Raw genomic sequence first — 16,569 nt, forward strand, 5'->3', positions numbered from 1 at the left:
CAGTCCATAGAACCCCATCTGTCCACAGAAGCCTTTCATTAGGCTGCTCCATGGGAGATTCCTATGTTGCCCTGTACGGGATAGTATTAGTGATCTTGTTGATGCTGTGGTGTTTGCAGATGGAAGTCAGGTTAGGATATTATTAAATGGCTGTTCTAATGAGGATACATTCCTGAAGCCAGAAGCAATTTCAGAAGGGATTGTATGGGATTAAACCATAAAGGAATCATCACCAAGTCCTTATTTTCTCCTTGCCCATGAGCAGTATCTGGTAGATTTGACATTTTGCTTCTTCTATTTATATTGTATACGAGTGAGAAATTCTGAGCTTCAATTTTCTTATGAAATGAAAATTCACACGTCCATTATAGATTTATCAGTTTAATCCATGATCTATCTCCATGAAAGGGAGCTTACATTCTCTCACACCTCTAAGCAAGCTCTATCAGTTTGATCCAGTAAGTACCATTTACTTACTGTCATGAGGTATCTGAAGTTGGGATATAAAGGGAAAGAGATAAATCACCTTCTTTCCAGGAGTTTATAATACAGCACATCAAGAGAATGATGTACAAGCTTGGGGAGACTTGTCTCAAGTCAAGTCCAACGTTACACTGAGCTATGGCACCAAGAGAGTTCATGCTCATGGTGAGATAGGAGAGATTTCTTGAGGAGGTGGCATCAGGGACAATGCATGAGTAATGAGTGTGTATTTTTCCCCAGTTGAATTTGTCAACTCAATTTATTCCTGATCAGTTTGTCATGATAATTATGATTGGCAGTGAATGTCACACCCAGGACTCAATGAAAAGAAGATAGAGAAATATTCTACCTTCTATAGGTTTGCATCTGTTTCTCTATTATCCTTATCGATTACCTGAGAAGTCATGTGAGTAAGAAAAGAGAAGACAAGTGACAAAAGTGTTTTTGAGAATCAGGGGAAAAAGAAAGAAAAACAAAGAAAGGAAGGAGGGAAGGAGCAAGGGAGGAAGAAAGGAAGGAAGGGAAAAAAAATCCCATTTCCCACCCAACATTGAATACTCCTTAATTTTATATATTCATAATTAAATACTCAAAATGTCAACTTCAAAGGTTGTTTATTTTACATAGAGAATGAATATAAAGCATGGTTATAAGTAATGATGTCCAGTGTTTACAGAGCACTGGCTGCTTTTGTAGGTGCTTAAAAATACTGACATACCCTAGAGCAGTTATGCTGTTGGATGTTATACTAGTGCTCATTTCACAATCTAGAAAACTGGGGCAAGGAGGTCAGTAATGTTCCCAGTGCCACAGGGATGAACTGGGTGCTGAGTCTTAAGGTTTGCTCTGTTCCAACTAAGCAGCTATGAGCTCACAGGGCCACTTACATTTGTAGAGATGGGTAATTGAGCAAATTCTCTGAGTTCTGCTTATGTCAGAACTACTACTGTTTTAAACATTGTCAGCATGTGTGTGTGTGTGTGTGTGTGTGTGTGTGTGTGTGTGTTACAGTTTCACCTTCCTTCATTTACTACTCTAGTAGTAGGTCTTCAATGCTCTTTTCCTTCATACTTGGTGAGATGAAGGACATCAGTTCAAAATAGGTTTGTATTCTTTAAATTAGGACTGGAAGGTAGGGAATGGTAGGAGGATGAAGGGGAGATTGTTGACATGGCTGGAGAGGTTTGCATCTTATGAATTTTCTTTCTGCATCTCTGCCTACACTTCCTTCTGCTTCAGAGTGGGCCTTGGAAGAAAATTGACTCAACAGCCATTGAATTCCCAATGTGGTCATTAATTTTATATCATCAATTTTATGAGATCCCCATTTGCATTGGTTTTTTAAGTAGACAACTTAAACAACCCTATTTTATTTCCTGTAAGGATGAGCAATAAATACAAAGCAGGCGGCAAGCATAAAAAGGACATGTTCTCAGGGCCTAGGAAGTATTAAACAAGTACCAGAATTTCTAGCAGAAAGCTTTGCTCCCAGCCAGGGGTGAAAGAGGGCAGGGATTCAGAGACTCTGGGCACAGGGCAGCTGGAATCTGGCTGTCCTTCATGTTGAATTGGCTGGGCACATCATCTCTAGCTTCCTTGTTCAGGCCCCTGCTATCACCAAAGGAGCCAGGAAGACTGATTGTCACTCACATTGTGTGTCTTGAGGAGACTGTTTTGGGTTCATTTAGTTGAGATGTTAAGTCCAACCAGGAGGCAGAAGTCTCTCCTAAGAGAGATGTAATCAGAGACTTAATAGAGGACTTTATTTTAGAATAGAGCATTGTTTGACAACGAAAAGTTGGATTTGGCCTCAAATATACAAACAGACGAGATTTGGAGAGGAAATCTAAACATCCAAGAGGGCATAGTTCTTTGCCAGCCTGTTCTTCTGAACAATGTTCATTTTCCTTCACTTTGCATAACCCTACCTCTTTCATCAAGTTAAAGAGTTTAATGCAAAAATCTGACCTTTTAGATTTGGACCAATTCTTTACACTGGCCTGCTTTTAAAACATACTTCTCCATCAGACAATCCACAATGGAGGAATAAAAGGCACACTATTTCTGACTTCTTTGGCTAGCTTTCTTTTTGAAGTGCCTGGCTTCCTTAAGATTGTTCCCAAATCCATATTTTTCCTTGTCACCTATTTCATAGACTATTAAGAACAGTAAGAACTAGTGGACCTGGCTATGATTCACTTCTGATATTCTCTCAGGATGCTTTTCTGATTCTGCCACATTTACAAATTTTTGTTTCTTAATCAGGTTACATTCCATTCTTCATTATGGTGCTATTGCGGGTACCTAGTTTCAGTGGTTGCTACTCATATATTTGGAGTAATGGGCAGATGATAAATATCATCAGTGAGTCATCCATCATCACTCAGTGAACTCACAAAGTACCTGGGATCTTCTGTGGCTCACTGTGATTTTCCACTCCAGCTGATAGTCTACCTCTTGCACATGTGCAATGCCCTTGGCTGAGGCCACATCTGTAATGGAGGTAGAAGGGAGACCAACCCAGTTGCTGGGCCACAGCCATTCTAGAGCCCTATCAGCAATTAAATTAATCATACTTTGGTGGAGGGAGGAGGAGATACAGAGTAACCCAGATGTTTTTAGTTTTATATTCTCCCCTTCATCCTGCACCTTATCCACACTGACCCTGACTTTTTCAGACCTTCCAAAATCCTCATAGTAAAAACAAGATCTTGATTAATTATTGACTTCTCTTTTCTCTTTTATCCATACATCTGTGAATCTATTCATCCATCCATCCATTCCATCCATCCATTCATCCATCCATCATCCATTATCCATCCATCATCCATTATCCTTCCATCATCCATTATCCATCCATCGATTCAGTGAATGGAACTTGGCTACTTTTTCTTAGAAATATTTAGAACATTTTCCCTCTTATTTAGCATCAAAGTATTTAGGCCATGCTTATGTTCAAAAACTTCAATCAACTCCATCTTATGTTGCTCTTTAAAATATGTACTTACTGCTTATGTGTTTCTTCCCAGCAAAAATACATTTCCATTCAAGTTTTTTTTTCCCTTTTTTCTTTTGCTGCCAGAGAGTCTGCTGTGTACAGTAAGCTCTATTCAGCATGGAGATGAGGACAACCCTGCTCCTTCATCAAAACTTGATTTCAGCAAATCAAAACAAAATGCCAGCTTCTCCCATATTTGTAGGTGAACAATCTGCCTTTAATGATCAAATCTCAATAGGAACCAGATGAAATTCCCTCATACTGAATATTGAGCTTAGAAAGAATAATAGCTTCATTAAAATAACTGCGCCGTGATTGGTTCCTGGGTTTCTACTAAGACACAGTTTGACCCTCTGTAAAGCCTTTAAAAACAACAAAATCTCAAAAGTTGACCAGGAGAGAAGGTCCAAGAAGACAAAGAACATTTTTCTAAAAGCTACTGTTTTGTGTAAGCCCTGTTAGCATCCCCTGCTATAGCCCACACTGATACAGAAATTTTCAAAGCAGTTCTACTATAATTACAGTAAAAAAAAAATGAATGCAAAATATTTGGATGCTATTTCTATGAACTCTTGTAATATAGCTTCTGTTTGCCAAAAACTGACTCAAAATAAACACATACATATACCAAACTGACCTTCACTGATACCTACTAAATAGCAGGCAGCTCTCAGCAGATTCACGCTCTCCTAACAATCCAAGTGAGGTTTTTGCCATTATTATCAATATTTTTATACTAAAATTACTAGACCACTTCACTTTCTGTAATTTACAAAATTTAGTCTAGCTGAGCATCAGTGCATGCTCTTTTTGTTAGAAGTACCCCAACTTCTGTGGACAGCCACAACAGGCATCCTCACAAAGATGTGATGCTTCCAACACACTCAGAATCTGGTTCTGGCTGGTGTAATAGTCCATGTCAGAGGTTTCTGGGGTGTGGGCAGCTCCCTCCACAAAGTGACTTCAGGATCTAAGTTCTTTCTTTGTTTGTACCTTTCTTAACCACTATGACTCATTCTAACCGGAAGGATACAGAAGGATAGACAGACACACACATACACACAAACATGCACATACACACACATGCACACACACACATCTACACTCACACCCCCACATGCACATACACACATACATGCACACATACACACACACACACACACACACACATACACACACACACACACACACACACATACAGACATGCCTACCCACACCCACACACGATGCTTCTTTGAAACAAGTGGAAAGTGGCATGGTCCCTGATCTTCATATCTTGAGATGGATTGTTTAGATCTGTAACCAAAAAGAGACCTGTTGGGTCTGGGGTCTTGCAATGACAGGGGACAGACCACCACAGTCTATTAAATCAGAAGCAAACTTTATTCAAGGAAAATAATATTAAAAATTAAAAAAAAAAAAAAAAAACACCATGGGGCACAAAAGCTTATCCGCTAGCTGAGACCACAGCCAAAGTTGGAATTCTTGGGCTGTGGCAATGGAGGTGAGTACTGGGCACGGGGTGCAAGCTAGGAGTCACATAGAAACATCAGGCATGGGCTGCATGCTAGGAGTCACGTAGAAACATCAGGCACAGGGTGCATGGTAGAAGTCATGTAGAAGCAACTATTAAAAGTTAACTTTAGTCCAGACAGTTGTTGGCTATAAGGGGTAAGGGGGTTAAAAGTTAACCCCTGACTGTTGACAGAGGAGGTGGTTGAAAAGCAGAGAGCCATTATTAGCAGCTAACCTTTAGAGCTGATGACTGTCAGCTTTTATGTCTTAAGCTTATAATTTTATATTTCTATATTCCTGGACCTTTCATTTTAAATTTCTAATACTTACTTAATTTATTTTGTGCATTAATATTTTGCCTACATGTCTGTAAGTGCACCATGTGCATGCCTGGAACCCAAGGAGGTCACACCCACTGGATGCCCTGAAACTGGAGCTACAGGCAGTTTGAGCGGCCACATAGATGTTTGGAACTGAACCCAGACCCTCAGCAAGAGCGAACGGAACGCTCTTAACCACAGAGCCACCACCACAGTTCCAAGAAGGCAAATCTTGATAAATAACCCGGAAGTCGCTGCTATCACCTTGTCTTTAGTCCATCAGGCAGTGTCAAAATACTGTATGAAGAAATGTGAGGAAACAGAGCAGAAAATGCAGCCGTGCCTTCCAGGAATTCAGAATTTATTTTTAGCAAGGAAGAAATTCATTTATAAAGAAAAGTAACAGAACAAGTTGATGAGACCAGCAGTCACATGTGCCATAGGAACTCAGAGAAGGAGTCATTAACTGCGAGGAGAAGAAGAGAAGGCGTCCACTGGCCCCTGAACTGAAGGGAACTTCAGTGCTAAGAGAAAATTCAAAGGACTGAAATGTAGAAAGGCAGCTGCTTGGGCCAGAGGCCTCCCTGTCAGATGTTACATCATTATGCCTTAGGGAAGGGTCTTATCTCATGGTGGATGGGCTGTTCTGTGAGGAGGAAGTATGGTTTGCCGCTGTGGGAGCCACTGATGGACTCCTCTGTTACACTGTGTTTAACATAAACAGCGAAACTGACATCTATTCTTCCAGATGGCTTTGGCCTTAAAATACTGTATTATTTAACATTCTTATAGCAGATAAAACAGATTCAGAGTTGTGATTGGTAAAAACTAGGAATATGAATGGAGTTTTCTTTGCCTGTTTTGGCTTAGTAATTTTTTGTTGTTGTTTTGTTTTTTGAGACAGGTTTTCTCTGTGTAGCTTTGCGCCTTTCCTGGAACTCGCTCTGTAGCCCAGGCTGGCCTCAAACTCATAGAGATCCGCCTGCCTCTGCCTCCCTAGTGCTGGGATTAAAGGCGTGCGCCACCACCGCCCAGTTTAGTAATTTGTTTTTAATAACCTTGATGAGTGTCTCATTCTCTATTCCTGACTTGGGTCATCAGTGTGTCTGCAATAGAGACGTAGGATTTTGCTGGGGATAATGCTTTGCCCTTCCTAAAACTGACTGTTTTTGCCCAGTATATTAAGTTCTTCTGTGATGGCGTGTCTTCCTCCTTGTTTACCTTGGGAGGTACAACATCTGCAAAGAACCTCCACTGCATGAATACAGCAGGTGTTTTTTTTTTTCCTACTGGCCACTCAGAAAGAATGTATTTGTCAGCAAATGACTGGGGGGAATGTTATAAAGCCTATGAGCAAGTCTACTACTCCCAGTAGATATTATTGTCCTGTATCCCAACACAGAACAGGGAAGCCAAGGACAGACCCAGCCTAAACACACTGTGAAGAGGGGAAGCAGAAAGACTGGACAGTGAATAAATAAATGAACCTTTGAGTAAGTTGGAGCTTCCCTCTGTCCTACCTGGGGCCTTTCTAACATCGTGCTGAGACACCATGCTAGGTGGTAAAGGTCTACATGTGTGTCTTTCATTTGATCATTGGCCTGTTCCGGAGGTTCCCAGGAGGGACCGTTGTCTCTGGAACATATGCTCACAAATTGTTTATACTCTTCTCAGAAAGTAGCTACCATCAAATCAGCAACTTCCATAAATTCAGTCTACTCCAGGAAGGGCTGACTTGGGGCAGGTGTCAAAATCTGGGGTGGGGGGGTTATATAGCTAAGTAAAAGTAGGATGTGGGCGTGGTAGAAGCCTTCATTGTAGATGCGAGGCAAGGCGGGGGCCCCTCTAAGAGTTCTTTGTTTTTCTTCTCTACCATAAATGATTCCCCAAAGTGCCTGTCAAATTAACCTTGGCTCTTGTGAGGATAAGCCCTTGTGGTTAACTGGGACTCTGAACATGAAGGCTTTGGAGGATGGAATAAAGTATGAATAAGTGTATAGAAAGTTGGGTTTTTGTTGTAATAATAATAATAATAATAATAATAATAATAATAATAACAACAACAACAACAACAATAACCTCTGCTAGTCTTTGCTCCTTGGGCATTTGGTTGCACCACTGCTCTGTGTGAGTCAAGGTAATGAACCTTTTTACACAGTGCTCCCAGAACAAAAGCTCCAGTGCTCATAGGACATGCGGTTCTGTGAGAAAAGACAGTTAAAACTAGAGAATGGAGAGAACAGCTTATGAATAACACCTGGCCGGGGGGGTGGGGGTGGGGGGAGAAGAGCAGTGGAGCAAGAGAACAGGGCCAGTGACGGAGACCAACTAAGGAGGGACTAACTCAGAGAAGTGGGGAGTAAGCTCTCTGCAAAGCGACATTTAGGGGGGCCTCGAAGACAAGAAGGATAAAATGGAGTTGACCATCTAAACAGCCAGAGGGAGAAAGTAGCTCTGAAAGGGGATGTTAATAGTGAACAGGGCTAGAAGGACATCTCGGTGGCCAAATTTATGTCAACTTACATAGGCTACAGTGCCTGATTAATTCACACCTGATCTCGCTGTTGCTGGGAAGATGTTTTGCAGGTATGATTCATGTTCATACTTGGCAGACCTGAAGTAATAGTGATTACACAATCTCGGTGATGCTGATTCCATAAACCGAAAGACCTTAAGAGCAGAACCAAAGACCGCCAGAAGTTTGACGTTGGTCTCTTAGTCACTTCAACTCTAGTATGAGATAACCTATCCCATCCATGTGATGAATGAATCCCAATATTATCACTTCTCAACTCTCACAATTATACTAAGCCATTTTGCATATCAAACAGATAAACAACTTACAATGATTTTGTTTATCTGATTGAACCTTCACTGATAGATGGTTCTGCATCCCGTGTATGTAGTGGGGCATTATTGCGTTGATGTGAGCAGTGCAGAGGTCTAGGGGATTCTGGGAAAAGGGCATGATCAGAGGTGTATGGGAAGGAAACATGGGGCTGTGACTCTCCAGCAATGGGACAATCTTTCACTGTTTTTATAAAGTGGCCATTCCACAGCAGCCTACTGGATAGACATTAGCTCAGTTGCAAGGAGAGAAGTTCAAAGAGCCTGAGGCCAGAAAGCATTTGAAATATTCAAGGATCAAGCTATTCAATTGTCTCACTTATCCAGAGGGCCTGATCCAGCTGGGGGCTCCACAGCCGTTGGTTCATAATTCACGTGCTTCCATTCGATTGGCTATTTGTCCCTGTGCTTTTAGCAATCTTGGATTCAACAATTCACGCTCTTGCAGTCCCTCTTCCTTCTCAACAGTTGGACACCTGAAGCTCCACCTGGGGCCTGGCCAAGGATCTCTGCATCCACTTCCATCAGTTATTGGATGAGAGTTCCAGCTAGACTGGTAGGGTGTTTGGCCATGTGATTACCAGACTAGGTAAGATCAGGCCCTCCCTCGACCACTGCCAGCAGTCTACAGAGGATGTATCATTGTGGATTTCTGGGGACCTCTTGAGCACTCTGCCTATTCCTGTTCTCATGTGGTCTTCATTTATCATGGTCGGTTATTCCTCGTTCTCTCTTTCTGTTCTTGATCCAGCTGGGATCTCCTGCTCCCCTAAACTTTCTTTCCCTCAAATCTTGCCCTTCATTACTCCCACTGTCGTCTAGGTTGTTCATGTAGATCTCATCCATTTCTCTGTCATTGGGTGATCCCTGGGTCTTTCCTAGGGTCCCGTTTTTTAGGTATCCTCCCTGGAGTTGTGTAGCAGTCTAGTCATCTTTGTTTTACATCTAGTATCCTCCTATCTGAGTGGGAGGCTCCCAAGCTGTGGGACCAGGACCTGTCCTTGGTGCATGAGCTGGCTGTTGGAACCTTGGGCTTACACAGGGACACATGCTCAGCTTAGAAGGAGGGGACTGGACCTGCCTGTACTGAAACCACCAGGTTTAAATGAGTCCCCAGGGGTGTCTTGGTCCTGGAGGACATGGGAATGGAGGGGAGGGGCTGGGAGGAAGATGGGGGTTGGGGCGGGAGGGGGGAGGACAGGGGAACCCATGGCTGATGTATAAAATTAAAACACATAGTAATAATAATAATAAAATCATTTTCACTCAAAAAAATAAAAAAAGAAATATTCAAGGAACTAGAAGGAGGTCAGGGAGTTTGGGTAAAATTGGCAAGAACAGAATGAACTAAAGGGAAGATTGGACTAGGTAGTGTATGCCTGTATGTGGGGTTTTATTGACAGGCTCATTGAAACCCTTCAAATGGGTGAGTAGACACCAAACAAACAGGCTAGCTTGGGTTGTCTAGAAACCAAGTGTAGGACTGTATGCAGCAGTCTAGGGAAAGGATAATAGCTGAGAGTAAGTGTGACATCGGTAGAAGTTCAGACAAACTGTTGTTTTCAAGACTGGAGATAATAAAGGGACTCATTTCCAGTAAGATGAAACAAGAAATACTTAGTTAAAGACACTTACTTCTACAGTGGGTGCTAAACACAACACTTGTGTTGGCCACAAGGAAGCCTCAAGCCACAGAGCTAATTTACTAAGTAGTGTGAGGAGTTGTCTTGTTTGGGTTTGGGACTGTGATGCCAGACATTTTATGCTTGTAGGACAATCATTCTACCTCCTATTTGTGTTTCCATTGGCTCTTTCCCACACCCAATCTGTTTCCCTAACCATTTCCTTCTTCCTTGCATGCGAAGAGGTTGTTTCCGAGTCGTGATTTCCATGTTGTTGTGAAGGTGTGGACTATATGCGATTGCAGCTCTGTTTCCCGGTGATGGGATATTCAAACATGAAGGTGATTCTTGTACAAGTGCAGAGATATCGGGACCAAATCCAGGAAATGTGTTACGCTTCTTCCAGATAGAATTTGTCTTAATCTAAAATGTCATCCAGAAGAATGTGGGGCTGAGGTTTTAAAAATACCCGTCACTTATTAACAGAAACAATTAGACATGCGTGTTTAAGAGAGAGGCCAGTTTATGATTCCAAGGAGGCCTGCAAGATAGTTTCTGAAGGACCCATGGCTACTTTAGTTTACATGCAGCAATTGCGCTATAAATGACATTGCTTCTTAAAAAGAAATATTGCTGTGCTACCTTTCAATACCATAGAATGCAATAGAAAAAGTCCTAGTAAAGTCACTCAATTTAAATAAATTTAGAAGAGTCTAATTCAGTATGAAGTATGTCTTTTTCAAAAGGGTCGATGACTGCGGAGACATACAGATGGAGAGGAAATGATACAAAAACAGTGAGAAAATGGTCCTTACAAGTCAACGTCGCCCTGTCATTAGTATCAGAAGGAAACAACACTGGAGTTGCCAGCACCTTCTGCTTTCTTGACTTTTGAGACAATAAATTCCTTGGGCATGAGCAAAGAACTCTGCTAGAAGGTAGGGAAAGCAGACTGACATAGCAACTTTGTATACTGGAAATTCTCTAATATGGGCTTAGCAAGTCGATTTTCTTGATTAAATAAATTCAGTTTTGATTTTGAAGGGAAATGAATCTCTATATTATCACTTTGCAGAATTTTGGAATGAATCTGCAAAAATAAGTCACAATTACAAGCACTCTATGCCTCATTGCCCTTTTCCTGTACTGTTTAACATATAGGTTATGCATAAGAATGAGATCAACATACATCTTTCTAATTGTTTTATGAAATTTGCTTCTCTTAGTGAAAAATTATATAATAATAAGATCATGTAACACAACTCCAGATTTTCCATTTGCCACACATACAGATTTTGATAACAATACTGAATTGTTTTGAAAGTTATTACTTCACAAAATGTACTTGCTAACGTGGCTTCTTTGTTCTTTCTTGTGATATTCCCCAAAACAGTATAATGTAGTGGCTAAGACCTCAGTCTGTGTATCAAGATTCCCTCACTTAGTAACCATGTGATCTTATGTAAATTCTTTACCCTCCTGGTGCCTCAGCCTCCTTGTGGGATTGTTATGAAGCAAAATAAACAGATGCAAAGTGATTGGAACAATGCCTCATGTACAAACAGCCAGTAAATACTACCTGTCACTGTTGCTGTAGCCCTGAATTGTTCTAAGGTATTCAAGATGCTCATGGATGGTAAAAATAGAAGACAGATTTACAAATGAGGAAGCTGAAACCACAAAACTCAACAACAAGAGAGCAGGGAATTCAGGATCTGACCTGAGCATTTCTGGAGCCACAGTGCTCAGCAAGACAGTAGAAAGCTTCCTCTCAGAAAGCCTTCATGAGAATCAGCACACCCGTTTACTTCAATTAACTTTTTGTTGGAGCATTCTGTTTGTGAATATTACATCATTTGTCTTCTTCATCTCCTGCCATGACCCCCCAATCCCTCTCTACATTATAATCTCTTCTTTAATTGCTGTTTCAAACACACACATGCACCCTACTGAGTTCACTTAGGTAGTTTAGGGCCAACCATTTGGGTTAGAATAATCTATTTTAAAGATCATACCTGTGCACAAGAAAGTAAAGTTTCAAAATGTTCACTTTTGCAAGACTGCTTGAGATGTATAAATTAACTTGGAAATGGCTAATATTGAAGGATTTATACCTTTTGTTTTCTTATGTAGCCTACACTCATCTTTTTAAGCCTACTATCAGCTGTCATACATGAGTGATGCTCAGAGTTCAGTCTTCTCCTTTTTTCTACCCTTGTGTAATGTGTATAGGGTTGAGCAGAGGTACAATACAGAAGTACCGTATAATTGTATTTTTACTAAGTGACTGTTAGGTTGTTAGTCTTCTCCAGACGCTGTCTCTGCACACTTGAATCTTCCACTGTGCATCCAGCTGTGTGGACACTGACTGAATGTGAGCAGACCTTGCAGCTACTTTGCCTCTTTCAAACTCACAAGGAGCCACACCCACTAGGATTTTGATGGACTGGCAGTTCCACTAGATTTCCCTGATCTATCCCCTCACTTGGCTCTACCTGCCCAACTGCTTTACATTTTCACTGTTTCCCAACCCTCAATCCTACTTCCTCCACCATACTCCCCATTTCCTTTTCTCTGAGAAAAGTTGAAGAGATCAGAAGAAGCCGCCCACCTCCTCTCCAACTCTCGTCCCAGTTCCTTGCCTGTATTCCCATTCTCTTCCTTCCCTGCTGGCCCACAGAGCTTGATCCACACACCTGCCTAGACCATGGCTTCCCTTTGTCCAGGGAGTCCCTCACCTGTCACCTACTGAGGATTCCTCCAGCTGCTGTGTGTGGCTCTCCCGAGTCTTGCCTGATCAGTGTTCCTCTCTACTTGATCACTGTCGTCAGGGCACAGCATGCTCTAAAAGCCCCCACACTAAAATTAACAGATCTCTCTTTGCTCCACCCGTCTTTCCCAGTAATCATGCTGCCTTCCTGCCAAACAACTGGATATTTGTATTGTTTCAAGTCCTCTCTCAGGAACGTACAGAGTTTGTATATTTGATCGTTTTCTTCTTCGGTTTCATGTTCGTTTCACTTCTCCCGAGTGAAAGCCTCTTCAGTTTGGTTCTTGTGTCTTTTTTAACATGATGCTCTTACTCCTTTCTAATTTGTTTAAAAAAAAAAAAAATCCTTGGCCCATTTTATGTATTTCCTGCCTCCGTTAGGGAAAGAGACTTTTCTCTGTGGAATCCTGCTCCATCACAGGAAATGGAATTTTGAGACCACACTGGGCACTGCAACCAGAGATTCATAGCTCCCAGACTTCTTAAATGAACAAAATTAGGAAATGTGGAGCAATTATTTTTTTAAAAAAGAGAAAAACACTTTCTAAATTGATACTGCTATTTTCATTTCAAATATAAACGTATAACCTTTTCATTTAGTTTCTTTGATTTTTCATTTTTATCATATCACTTTCCTCTAAAAGTCTTGGTTTCCTATTTATTAATGTAGTTATTTTCTTTGCTCTAGTATGTATAAAATGTTTCCAGAATGAACATGTAAATATGAGTATCCCTTCTCACAACAATACTGATGGATACAATCTAAATTTTCTTTGCCATGGTTTCAGCTATGTGAACTGTGAACACTTCCCAGTAAGAATACACCAGAGCCGGGCGGTGGTGGCGCACGCCTTTAATCCCAGCACTCGGGAGACAGAGCCAGCCGGATCTCTGTGAGTTGGAGGCCAGCCTGGACTACCAAGTGAGTTCCAGGAAAAGGCACAAAGCTACACAGAGAAACCCTGTCTAGAAAAGCCTAAAAAAAAAAAAAAAAAAAAAGAAAAGAAAAGAAAAGAAAAAAAAAAAACACCAGAAAGAGTAATATTTAAAAGTCAATAGAAGTCCTTCCTTTTCTCATGTGAGGACTTGGTGTGTAGTGAAAATTTATTTCTTACTTGTTTAAAAAATGTTTTCATCCAAATTTCCTATTAATTCTATTTTTTTCTATTTAGCCATGTTTTGTAATTACTCAAATATTTACATTTCTCAAAATTAAAATTGTCAGATGAAATATGAATAGGTAAGCCTATCCTGTCTCTTCTCTGTTTTTGTCTCTGTTCCCTTCTACACATAGCTCTTTTCAGCTTCTCCATCTCATCATTACTCTTAAAAAAAAGGGGGGGGCTTGGGCTCAGTAGATAAGAGTACCTGCTGTGTGATTGTGTGGACCTCAGCTTGACCTGCTAGAGCCCTTGAAACATTCTGTGCACATTTCATGTGTGCCTGGATCCCCAGCCTTGGTTCAGTCATGGTGAGAGGGTATGGAAACAAGAGCGTCCTTGGAATTTGTTTGCCAGTCAGCCTGGTTGAAAAATGGCAATCTTCAGGTTTGGTGAAAGCCCCTGACTCTAGGATGTAAGTAAGAGAGTGACAGGGCTGGATATCCAAAGTCCTCTTCTGGCTTCTGCAGGCACATACAGGGGTCCCGTGTGCAAGCACGCATGCACTTGCCTCTCTCTCTCTCTCTCTCTCTCTCTCTCTCTCTCTCTCACACACACACACACACACACACACACACACACACGATGAGTGTTGACACTGCAATACTTATATTTTCAAAAAATCATTTCCTACTTTTCTTTATACAAGTCATAACCATTTCTTTCTACATTTGTTTTAAAATCCCTTATAAATGTGTTATTTTTAAGGGTGATGTCCCCTCCTTTCACTTACCCTTCATTATTTTCTAGAGTTAGGTTGAAGGAAGGGAAAGCATCAGGTAAGTGTGATATTTCATAGGAGAATTTTAAGATCTCTATTAATCGCCACAAAATGTTCACCAAATACAAACAATTGCACTCCTCCTGTCCTGTCTCTGTCTCTTCCTCTCTTCCCTGTATCGTTTCTATACCTTCATCATACTAGCCACTGTTAATGGAGAATCACTTGTTTCAAGATTTTGAGATTTTAAAGTACTACTTCAATCCCAATGTCATGTGCATCTATCATTTCATAATTTTGTCTGTTTGAGATAGATTCTTAGAAGTGACTTATTTTTTTCCAAAGGATGAGCCATATATACGTAATCATACTTTGTAAAATTTCCCTTGGTAGGAGAGTTACTGTTTTTAATTCATCTGAAATGTGTGCAGCCCCTTAGCTTCTGATGTCCTTGTTTTAAAACTTTCATATTTTTTAAGGGAGATGTAGTTTAGCATGAATAGGCCAGGAGCTCAGGAGGCTGAATCTCTATTTTAGGGGCTATTGGTGACTGTTGGTTGCTAGCAAAGAGAGACATTGACTTCAAGGGATGTGAACTTTTAAAATGGGTGTCTGGCCAATTCTCATACATGCTCAAGTTTACACCAGGACCTCAGGAATGAAGGATTTAAATTTTAGCTAATCTGATAAATGAAAAAGCTTGACTCAATATTGTTTTATTTTTGTATCTCTTTTATGAGTGAGACTGAATTTCATTTAGCATTTTTTAATTTTGTCTGTCACAAGCATCTTTGAGTTACTTTTGAATTCACATTTGGCTCCTCTTTCTCTCATAACGTACATCTCACCTCTGAGGGGATCTTTGAGTTATTTTTAAGAAATTTATCCCAAACCTGATTTCTTTTGCATGTGATTTCTATCCTGGATTTTTGAAAGTTCTCCTCACTGGCCTCCTAGCTTCCACCTTTGCTGATCTAATAATTCATTCCAAAGCAGCTGCTGTCTTTTAAAAGTGTGTGTCCAGTGGCTCCTCTGGTCAAAGCATTACTGCAAACACCCATTTTATCTAAAATAAAAGCTAAAATTCTCACAGAACTTCCATGGGGACCCAGCTTCACTATGTAGCTTGCATTTTGAAGTATTTTATTCTTGTCCATCCCTCTGAGCTGCTATTCCAAGTAGGTTACACCAAGGAGTTCAGTTTAATATTTTTCTATAGTGTTCCCATCCCTCACTTTCTTCACGTACCCCTGCAGTCATTCTTTTATCAATATAGTCATCCAAGACTCTCTGGCTTATGGTGAGGCACACCCATGTACTTGACCTTCCCTGTCCTGCTAATGCCTGGCTGATTCTCTACTATTTTCTCCACACCACTTACTTTTGTCTACAGTGTTACATCCTGTACATCTTCAAGTGTTTGTTGTTATTATATGTGGTGATACTTCGTGTGTGCTCTAACAAAGCTTGCCTGGAGATCAGAGTGCAGAGCTAGGCCACTAGTTAACCATAGAAGCCAGGCTGTGGGGGCATACACCTTTAATCCCATCACTTGGGATTTTGAAATCATGGATAAAGATAAATCACTGGGGGGGATCTGAATTCCAGTTTTAGTTTGGCAGTTATAGGGTTGTGAAGTCACAGGGAAGGGATTTAAAATTGTGATTTCCATTGAGCACTTTAATAATCTGAAGAGAAGAACAGGTTCTCTAATCTCCTAAGTTTCTTCCAGGAACCAGTGTCTGATCAACGGGTCACAGCACGGAGGTGTATGTGGAACAGTGTGTTCAACTGCAAAGCAGTGTCAGGAAGTAATGAACAGTTACCTCAGGTTAAGTTTGCTTCCTTCTGGCTTTAGCCCTTTGGAGACTAGATGCTAATGGATCACAAAAGTTTCATTTTTTTCTCTGAAGCAAGAGAGACAATTGAGATACAGCATTTCTTTTTCCAGAGCAAGACAGACTTTTGTAAGTTTGGCCTCAACAAAAGTGTCTATGTTTAAAAAATTCTGCAAATAATGTGTTGTGAGCTGTCAAAAGGAGACTTGAAAAAATGGGCAAAAGTTAGGCATGTAAGCATAATTCAGTAATTGTAACTTCAATTTTCTAATATTGCAAGAAGATAGAAAAGAAA

This window comes from Onychomys torridus, chromosome 15 (genome assembly GCF_903995425.1).
Source record: "Onychomys torridus chromosome 15, mOncTor1.1, whole genome shotgun sequence".
NCBI lineage: Eukaryota > Metazoa > Chordata > Mammalia > Rodentia > Cricetidae > Onychomys > Onychomys torridus.